Raw genomic sequence first — 10765 nt, 5'->3', positions numbered from 1 at the left:
CCTTTGTGACTTTTTAAATCTTTGCTCTTCTGCTTAGAGATAACAGTAGCTTTCTTCAAAATTATTCACTACATAATTGTTTTCACTGGACAGCCATCCTGGTATTATAAATTATTTACCTATTTCCTAAAGTTATTGAATTTGTGATTCTTAATTTAATTACAAGAAACTATCCAGAACAGGTTTCACATTTAGAAAAGGTCCACTTATATTTCAAGCTGCTATTAAATTTGCTTGTATTGAATGTTCACTAGTGTCAGTTTTCCCAAAGGATCAATCCTGAGTTCAAAAGGGAATTCATACAAAATCATCTCTAAATCAACCTCTAAATCAAATTTGGTCAATAAACATTTATGAGCACTGGTAAGCAAAAAATAATAATTCTTGTTTTCAAAGAGCTCATAAGTTAAAAGGGACATAAGAAAAGTATTCTTTTGGTCTGTATAATGAAGAGTAATTGGATTTCCAATATCATCACACTTTGTTGAAGACCTGCAGATGACAAAGAATACTGCTGCTCATGAAAACAGTGGCTGATGATTCACTATTGCCTGTCCTTTAGAAATATGAGACTTAATGAAGGAAAGATGAAGGGAATCACATTTTTAAGCATCTTCTATGTGACACGTAATTTGCTAAGGACTTTAAAAATACTGTATTTTATTTGATCATTGAGATGTGAAGAATCATCACCAGTCTAGGAGGCATTGTTACTTCAAGACAACTCCTATCTTAGGACCTAGTCCATGATATTATATACTTCAATATATGTCACTTGAAGTTATGATTGGAACTCAACTTATTTTTCATGGCTTGATGCTAAATACTAATCTACCATTTAGAAAGCATTTGTTCTCCAGTATTAGGCAATGAGCAAGAATAAATAATCATCTCTCTAGTCTCTGAAATCATCTCTCAAACCTAGAAAATTCATCTAATGACACATTTTTTCTTCCATCTTTTTTCAATCCTCTGTGAATCTTCTTCATGTTTTTTTTAAAAAATCTGTCAAACAGATCTACCTCTAAGATTTCTGATATTGTATGCCAGTTCAGCACACATGCTATCTATGTGTATTGTTTCTGGGGATTGGATTGAATAGTTTCAGTAATTTTAGATGTACAAAGTTTTTTTTTTTTATTAGTTATGTCTTTATTTAGTACAGCTATGCTTGTAAATAAAAAAAAATCTATCATCAGAAGTTACTAATCAGGAATTAAATTGATTTTTAAAAATTGAATTCTTACCAAATGGAAGGTCTGATGCTAAAAATAGTGAAAGTGACATAACATTTTGCTCATTATAAAGAATAAGTTTATGTTGATGATTCAGCAAAAGTCTTAAAGAGGTCCAACAAATATTCAAAATATTTTTTTTTGATTGATACAGATGAACTAAGTTCTTGTTTCCTATTAGCTGGGTAATAAACTAGAATTTGCTGTTCATGTTATTTATTTCAGTAGTCCAAATAGTTGCACTTACAACTTCATTGCCTAATTCAGAGATAATGTGATGTGATTTTTCACTAAAACAATCAGCCTGAGACCAATTAATATACTGTGCAATGATCTGACACGTTAATGCACAGTTCCCGCATTATTAATACATGTAGGCCATTGATTTGAAGAGATTATTTATTCTACTTCTGCTCATTTATAGGTTCTCATTATTTCTAGTAGCAAACCAGTATGGAAAGCTAGATAGATATTTGTATCCCCTTTTTGTAGAAGAGAAAACTGAGCCTCTATGATGTTCAGTGATTTGTTCAAAGTCAAGCTCTAAACAAATGGTAGGAATAGTTCTAGCCTAGGTCTTTTGATATCAACAAATACATTGGTAGAAACATCATCATTAAGCTAGAAATATAGGTTTGATTTACCACATTTATAATGATTCTAGGTGTATTTTATCAAATATAGTTGTTTAACACAATCTACTAGGTAAAATTAGTCTCACCTGTACCTTTTCTTATCACCAATTTTCCACTTAAATAGTTAGAATACATCTGAATTTCAAGGAAAAGTTTTCTTCTTAAAGTTTATTTAAATCTTTTATAAGCTTAAGAGACATGAAAATTGACATTTAAAAGCTTTTTTTCATGATATTTTTGGAGGGAGTATTTTTGTTTCTGGCCTTTGCTCAAATTATATCTATTTCTAGAAAATATTTACTGTATGTGATAGTTTGTTGCTTCTGGTCAATTAAAATAGTCATGCAATCTCAAATGACTAACACAAGTCTTTGAAGAATAATAATTCTCTCTTACTACCCAAAAACTAAAAGGGATAACAAAAATGTTGGAATATCTTTTTTGAAGAGCTATAAATGTGGTGCTATTAATAATTATGAATGAAGATTATTTCATCATTGCTATTAAATTAATGATTATACAGAAAAGTGAATATCATCAGTTTAAAAAAAACTTATGATTTTTTGAGCTATTATATTCACAAATCTAGTCATTTTTAACCTGAGACTATGACATATCAAATGTGAATTTATTTATAAATTATATTTTGTTAATGATGGTACCTGGTTTCATTGCATAGTATGCTCTTGTAAAGAATGTAAGTTTGAATATTGGAAAGTAAAACCTTTCATGATTGCATTTCTATGCTAAAAAATTTTAAATATTATTAGCAGGAACTCTTGAATGTAAAGGGAAGGTGAAGCATATCATATGATTCTATATGACAGCTCTATCTCTTTGAGAAACAAAACTGGTCCTTTCACATTCTTCACAAAGACATAAGTGTTGACCATAGCAAACTGTCATTCCGTTGATATTTTCTGAAGTCCCTTTTGTAGTTGGTTCTCTAGGTCTTCCCAAACTTTAAAAACTTCTGACATTTTCTCCCAGTGTTAGTTCCTGCTCTCCTCTGCCAACTTTTGTGTCTTCTATGTTCCTGAACTACAGCTTCTTTTTCTGCTGTACCTATTCTGGAGGAGACTTACATGAATGTGGTATTTTATTACTACTTTTCTTCTTTCACTTTGTCTTAAGATGGCCTAGTTCTCCTGACTAACAATTTATTAAAAACGTTCTTGATTATTTGTAATTTTTTAAAAATTACCATTGTTTTTAATATTGTTCTAATAGTAAGAAATAAGAGGACAGTCAAAAAGATTTTCTGGGCCACTATTCCCCCAAAATAAAGTGAGGTAGCTATAGCCAACTATATTGATCATCCCTTTTAGTCCTACATTCTAATAAAACAAATTAAAACTGGAAAAGATTTTAGAGGGATATAATCCAACTCCTTCATTTTAGGGAATCTGAGTGTTATACAGGTAAATTGGGAATGTACTAATGTTTAGTGACTCACTTTCTAGAAGACACACACATACACACACACAGAGGACCTGTTTTAATATTTAATATACATTTGTAACATTTTCTCTATCCCTTCCTTAAATTTGTACAATCATTTGTTCAATAAAATATGCCTCAATTTCTAGTGGGTTTTTTTTTTTGATTTCCAAGTTGTATATACTCATCCATCTTTCATGAGCTGATTTTAGCTGGCTCCTACACACCAGTCAGTTCTAGTGATTTGCCAAAAGTCAAACAGTTAATAATGGCAAAGACAGAGTTTACACATGGAATTTGACTCCAAATCTAAAGCATTTTCTTTTATAATAGTGTTCCTTTCCTTTAATAAGTTCCCCTTACACAAAGAAACTTTTTACCAGACTATCCCAGAGGAATCAATCATAGTTAGTCAAATGTATTCAACATTTTTACCAAGTGTTAACGAAAGAAGTTTGATGTTTCTATCTTTGATCTTTTCTTTATCTTCATAGTTGATTGAGTGAATTTTCAGAAGCTATATATTCCCCAGCTCTTATCTAATAAAATGAGTGCAAATTTGATTTGTGATACACTTTTTAATTTAATTTTTCAATATTGGACAAATTATCACAATGTGCCTCAGGAGGTTATTTTAAGTTGTATAATAGATAGGTTGTAATTTACACAATTTGAGGGAATTCTGACATTATAAGTTCCTTGTCAAAACTTCATATATTCCCATTTAATATTGCAACATTAATAAAAACTATGACAAACTTGTTTGCCATATTTTAAATAATTGCATAATTAAAACCATAAATTAGCTTCAATTCATTCTTAACTTTGTTACTTGTATCTGTGAAAGAGCTCCTGTTTCAGTCACTTGTACCTTTTTGAATAGGGATTTTCTTCCCTTCTTGAGAAATGTAACAAAAGGATAGCCATTGCATCTTCTCTCTTTTTTTTTCTTTGCTGCAGTGCTATTATTTCAAGTTTCAGCATGTATTTGTAAGCATAATTATGAGCAATTATACAAGTGTATCTATCTGTTAATGCTGCTTCAGATTATATGACAGTACAATGTGGTTGTTTTCAGTACTAGTTGCACTGTATTTCCTTCCTTCTGTACTTATCACTTATTTTTATGAAGAAAAAATTTGTGGGTTGAATGCTTTAAATATTAGATTTTAGAAACTGGTTAGTTGCAAGGAAACTAAATCCTCTTTTTTCTCTTCTGGCATTTTGTCTTGTGATTGGTTTCATTATAAACTATGAGATCCACCTGGACCACTGGCTGTTCCATTTTTTGTATTCCTTGTGTGGGTCATTTCAACCATTATTTTTGATTACCTGTTCTGGCATGATCACCATTTCCTGTAATATTTCTTTTTCTCCCAAGGGAAATTAATGTCTGTTTCTAGCATTTGTCTCTTATTTTCCTTGTGAAAACCGAGACAAGGAAGTAAGGAATTAATTTAATATTTTAACAATATCTATTTCAATGGTGGAAAATTTATTCTTAACATTAAAAAAAAAAATTCTCAAACTTATTCAGTGATCTCTGGTACTTGATATGCCAAAGGCATATTTTTTCTTTTTTTATTTTGACTTCCTGTGTTGCTTTTGTTGTTGGGGTTTTTTTTGCATTTATTCTTTGCTTTTGTTTTATTTTTTTCATTTTGCACTCACATATGCCCTGTAGTCATTTCTACAATTCCCCATAAACAATATTTTATGCTTTATATTTGGGCTGCTGATATCCTTGATTATTTTTTGCAAATCATTTTTCATTCACATAGGCTGTCTTTTATTTCTGAGGTATTTTCTTTTAGGCTGCACAGGAACACAATCTCTTAGGAAACCTGAACATTAATCTACTCTAGGATAGGTTTCATTTTTTCTCTTTTCTTTATTGTTCTTATTTTATGATAAGAATGCTTCATCCAAAATATCAAAATGGGATTACAGACCTCCCATAATTTTATTTTTTTGCTGCATTGATCCTTTTTTATTGAGCTTTGAATTGATATGGCTCTCTTACTGTCCTATTTAATGCAATTGTAGTAGATAGTATGTATATGATAGCATGGAACTATCCTCAATTGTCCTTTAGTCATACTCTAATTTCCCTTTCAAAACTATGTTGTTTTCCTGGGTTATGCTATCTTAAGATTTTTTCTTTTGATGATCATCCTTCCTTTTCTGCCAATGCTCTCTTCTTTATGGAATGAGGACATTTCCTTTTGTTTTCTTTTTGTTCAGGTGTGATCTTTGAATATAAGTATCTAATTATATCTGAGTACCATTTGCAAAATTAAGTTATCCTTCTGCTTGATTTGCTAAATTTAAATTCTTCTTTATGTCTAGAACTCATCATTCAATCGTTATCAAACATAGGTTTTTTAAATCTTTAACTCAAGCCTCTCTCCAAGTGTTTTGGACCTTTTTTGACAATCATTAATATTTGCTAAATGTGTTTCTGAGACACTATCATTTTGTATTTTCTAATAAAGCACATGTGAATTTTCCCTGGAAAAAGGGCACTTGGTTATGAAATGGATAGTTTAATGAATTTTATTAATTCAGATATTGGCTGGTCAGTGGGTAAAGGACCCCTGCAGATGTATACTTTATAAAGTACCAAATGTAACTTTTCAGCTTTTAAAAAATCCTCCTTTGTAAGCTACAGTCTCTATTAAGTGATTCCAAACCTCCTATTAATATTCTTTGTGTGTAAGTCACCTCTTTAAACCTTTCCCATCAGAAAACTATATCTCCCTCCTTTCAGGAGCATGTAGCATAGGAATGGATGGCAATCTAAGGTTAAAGTCATAATTCAGTTCTCAGAGAGCTCAACAAGTCAGCAGCACAAATGCAGGCAGTACTCCACAGGTACCTCCATCCAGAAAATTACCCTATTTTGTACTGCTTACAAATGGTCTGTTTCTTCTTGAGTTGTTAATCTCACTGTCTAGCAAAGTTAATCCTACCATCTCTTAAATCCTATCTTGACAAAAAATCCCATCAAGGAAAAAAAAGGAATAAGAAGTAATTTAAGGGGAACCAGCAAATCTGACTTTGTCTATACAAAATCAGCCCCAGCTGTAGTCTGGTTTTACTCATGAGTCTAATGTGAAACACTCGCATATTTTGTCTAATAAATCCCCAACATGGAGAAAATGGGTGTTTCAACACTATTTTATTTCCTTTAGGATATTACTATTGCTTACAAAATCTTGATTCAAGCTAAATAGTGTAGGTTGAACTAATTTGTAATGTTTTAAAAAGCTACTTATAATATTAATAAAATTTTGCTTTGGGTATTTATGAAGTTCCAGGGAATCACATATGCTTTTCCCCAACTTGTTCGTTTTCCTAGTAGCTTACCCTCAGAAGGAAGTGACCTTATCATCTCAGCAGGAAGGATGCTCTTCTTTCAAACCAATAACCTAATTAGCAATTGCACCTTTAAGAATATTAGACCATCAGTTTCCTACTTTTTCTCTTTCACTTTAGGGAATCAAGATTTTTTCTAAGTTAAATGATGCTTGATTTGTGTTGAAAAAGTCAAGTACTCATCACTCATATCAGGTGGTACACTCTTGATTATATAAACACCAAAAGCTCAATATCAGGCTAACATTTTCCAAATCTTCATAACTTTTCATTGGATCCTTTAGAATGAATTTTATTAAGAATTCACTGAAGTTTTAACAATCCTAGATTTATTGAAAATGAAAGCCCAATTCAATTTACTTTCCAAAAGAAAGATTTTTTTTTCCCCAGAGAAAACAACCCTTGAGTTATTCAATAGAAGGTTTGTGTATATGTGTTTGTTGTTATGTACACACCAGTGTGGATGAGATGACAGCTGAAGGTACTCTGAAGTTATGTTATGAAAATAAATATCACAAAACAATTATGTAATATAGTTAGACTAGAGTGAGGGAACCATCAATCAAATTATTTCCCCAGTTTTCAATACCATATTGTGAATAAATACAAATTCTTTGTTGTTTTTTGTGTTAATGCCATCCTATTATGTTATTATGCTTTATTTATTTTCATGCCTAACTTTCTTTACATGAAATGCTGGGTTGGGTGATTGTAGTGAAAGGCAGGTGGAGAGGATTTGCTTAAAAATATTTTATAGATAATATAATTTAGAAATTGGAGAGATCTTATAGACAAATCATCTCTGTATCATCTATCATTTTACAGATAAGGAAACTAAGATTTAGAGTTGAAATGAATTGCTCAAGGTTATACAAAAAGTCATTATCTGATCTTGTATTTGGACTAGGGTTCCTTGCTTCCAATGCTGATGCCCTTTCGTGTACCACGAGTTTAGGAAGAAAAGAGACTGCAAGTTATCTTCTTCTTTTATGCCAGTCTTTGAAAATGGTAATGTTTAAACAAAAACAGTAGCAATAATAAAATTCCATAAATATTCATTAAAGGCCTACTTTGTTTCAGGAAGGTGGAAATATAAGAAAAAATGCAAAATGGCTCTTCTTTCAAAGAACTATATTTTTGTTGATAGAAATAATGCATAAACAGATGCCTTTGTTGTTTAGACATGTCTGACTCTCCGTGACCTATTTAGGGTTTTCTTTCCAAAGATGATAGAGAGGTTTGTAATTTCTTACTCTAGGTCATTTGCCAGATGAGGAAACTGAAGCAAACATGATTAAGTGACTTCTTAAGAATCACACAGTTAAAAAAATGTCTAAGGCTGGATTTCAACTCAGGTCTTCCTGACTCCAGGACAACATTCCATTCATTGCACCACATGGATATTCTGGTGAATGAATACAAAATATTACATGGAGAAGAAGATACAATCAGGCGTTGGAGTGAGGTATGAAAAGATTTGCTTTAGAAGAGGGAAATGTGCTGAACTTTGAAGGAAGTCCATAAATTCTAAGGGTGGGAAAAAGTTGGAAGTTCATACCAATTATGTGAATGCATAGAGGACAAGATTAGAGTAAAACTAGTGAAGTTTTGCTGTAACATTGTGTGCATAAAGGAAAACTAATTGAAATAAATCAGGAAAATTTTTCGGGAACTTTTTTGATAGGACATTAGAAGTTAGAATGAAAAGACTGGGTTTTTGTTTTATTTTCTTTTTAAAATGTATGTACAGATAATTTTGCAACACTGACCCTTGCATAGCCTTGTGTTTTATATTTTCCTTCTTCCCCCTCCTCCCTAGATAGCAAGCAATTCAATGTATGTTATACATGTTAAAATATATGTTTAATCCAGTATGTGTAAACATATCTATACAATTCTCTTGCTGCACAAGAAAAATAGGATCAAAAAAGAAAGTAAATGAGTAAGAAAACAAAATGCAAGCAAACAACAAAAAGAGTGAGAATGCTATGTTGTATTCCATAGTCCTCTCCCAAGATCATTAGAACTGGCATCAGTCATCTCACTGTTGGAAAATCACATTCATCAAAATTGATCATCGTATAATATTGATGTTGCCATGTAAATGATCTCCTGGTTCTGCTTATTTAAGTTAATATCAATTCGTGTAAGTCTCCCCAGGGTTCTCTAAAGTCATCCTACTGATCAAAGAACATCTTTTTCTAATGTTTGTCTATATTGTTCCAGAGTGCCAAAAAAGACTCTAACACAAAAAGAATAAAGAACCTTTGCCTTAGACCTTTAAATTTGTTATGTATTCCAATGAAATACTCAGGATAACCATCTGTTATTGGTGCATCTTACAACATAAATAGTTCACTTTGTTTTCCAATCTGAGGTCTGTTCTATTAATTATGTATGAAATAGAGCTAATTTAGCTCATTTACTCCCATTAAAAATCTTCCTTTCTTTTTATGTCATGCATAACTTATTTCTTCAGAAATAATGATTTTGCTCACATAACACTCCCTGTAAATTATTGTTTTTTTTTTTAATAGCCTTTTAGTTACAGGATATATGCATGGGTAACTTTACAGCATTAACAATTGCCAAACCTATTGTTCCAATTTTTCACCTCTTACCCCCCCACCCCCTCCCCTAGATGGCAGGATGACCAGTAGATGTTAAATATATTAAAATATAAATTAGATACACAATAAGTATACATGACCAAACCGTTATTTTGCTGTACAAAAAGAATCAGACTCTGAAATATTGTACAATTAGCTTGTGAAGGAAATCAAAAATGCAGGTGTGCATAAATATAGGGATTGGGAATTCAATGTAATGGTTTTTAGTCATCTCCCAGAGTTCTTTTTCTGGGCATAGCTAGTTCAGTTCATTACTGCTCCATTAGAAATGATTTGGTTGATCTCGTTGCTGAGGATGGCCTGATCCATCAGAACTGGTCATCATCTAGTATTGTTGTTGAAGTATATAATGATCTCCTGGTCCTGCTCATTTCACTCAGCATCAGTTCGTGTAAGTCTCTCCAGGCCTTTCTGAAATCATCCTGTTGGTCATTTCTTACAGAACAGTAATATTCCATAATTTTCATATACCACAATTTATTCAGCCATTCTCCAACTGATGGACATCCATTCAGTTTCCAGTTTCTAGCCACTACAAAAAGGGCTGCCACAAACATTCGTGCACATACAGGTCCCTTTCCCTTCTTTATAATCTCTTTGGGATATAATCCCAGTAGTAACACTGCTGGATCAAAGGGTATGCACAGTTTGATAACTTTTTGAGCATAGTTCCAAACTACTCTCCAAAATGGTTGGATTCGTTCACAACTCCACCAACAATGCATCAATGTCCCAGTTTTCCCGCATCCCCTCCAACAATCATCATTATTTTTTCCTGTCATCTTAGCCAATCTGACAGGTGTGTAGTGGTATCTTAGAGTTGTCTTAATTTGCATTTCTCTGATTAATAATGACTTGGAGCATCTTTTCATATGACTAGAAATAGTTTCAATTTCTTCATCTGAGAATTGTCTGTTCATATCCTTTGACCATTTTTCAATTGGAGAATGGCTTGATTTTTTATAAATTAGAGTTAATTCTCTATATATTTTGGAAATGAGGCCTTTATCAGAACCTTTGACTGTAAAAATATTTTCCCAGTTTATTGCTTCCCTTCTAATCTTGTCTGCATTAGTTTTGTTTGTACAAAAACTTTTCAGTTTGGTATAATCGAAATTTTCTATTTTGTGATCAGTAATGATCTCTAGTTCTGCTTTGGTCATAAAGACCTTCCCCTTCCACAGGTCTGAGAGGTAAACTATCCTATGTTCCTCTAATTTATTAATAATTTCATTCTTTATGCCTAGGTCATGAACCCATTTTGACCTTATCTTGGTGTACGGCGTTAAGTATGGATCAATGCCTAGTTTCTGCCATATTAGTTTCCAATTTTCCCAGCAATTTTTATCAAACAGTAAGTTCTTATCCCAAAAGCTGGGATCTTTGGGTTTGTCAAAGACTAGGTTGCTATATTTGTTGACTGTTTTATCCCTTGAACCTAATCTAT

The sequence above is a fragment of the Sarcophilus harrisii genome, chromosome 3, assembly GCF_902635505.1.
Source record: "Sarcophilus harrisii chromosome 3, mSarHar1.11, whole genome shotgun sequence".
Classification (NCBI taxonomy): domain Eukaryota; kingdom Metazoa; phylum Chordata; class Mammalia; order Dasyuromorphia; family Dasyuridae; genus Sarcophilus; species Sarcophilus harrisii.
Note: the sequence above shows the minus strand (reverse complement) of the source record.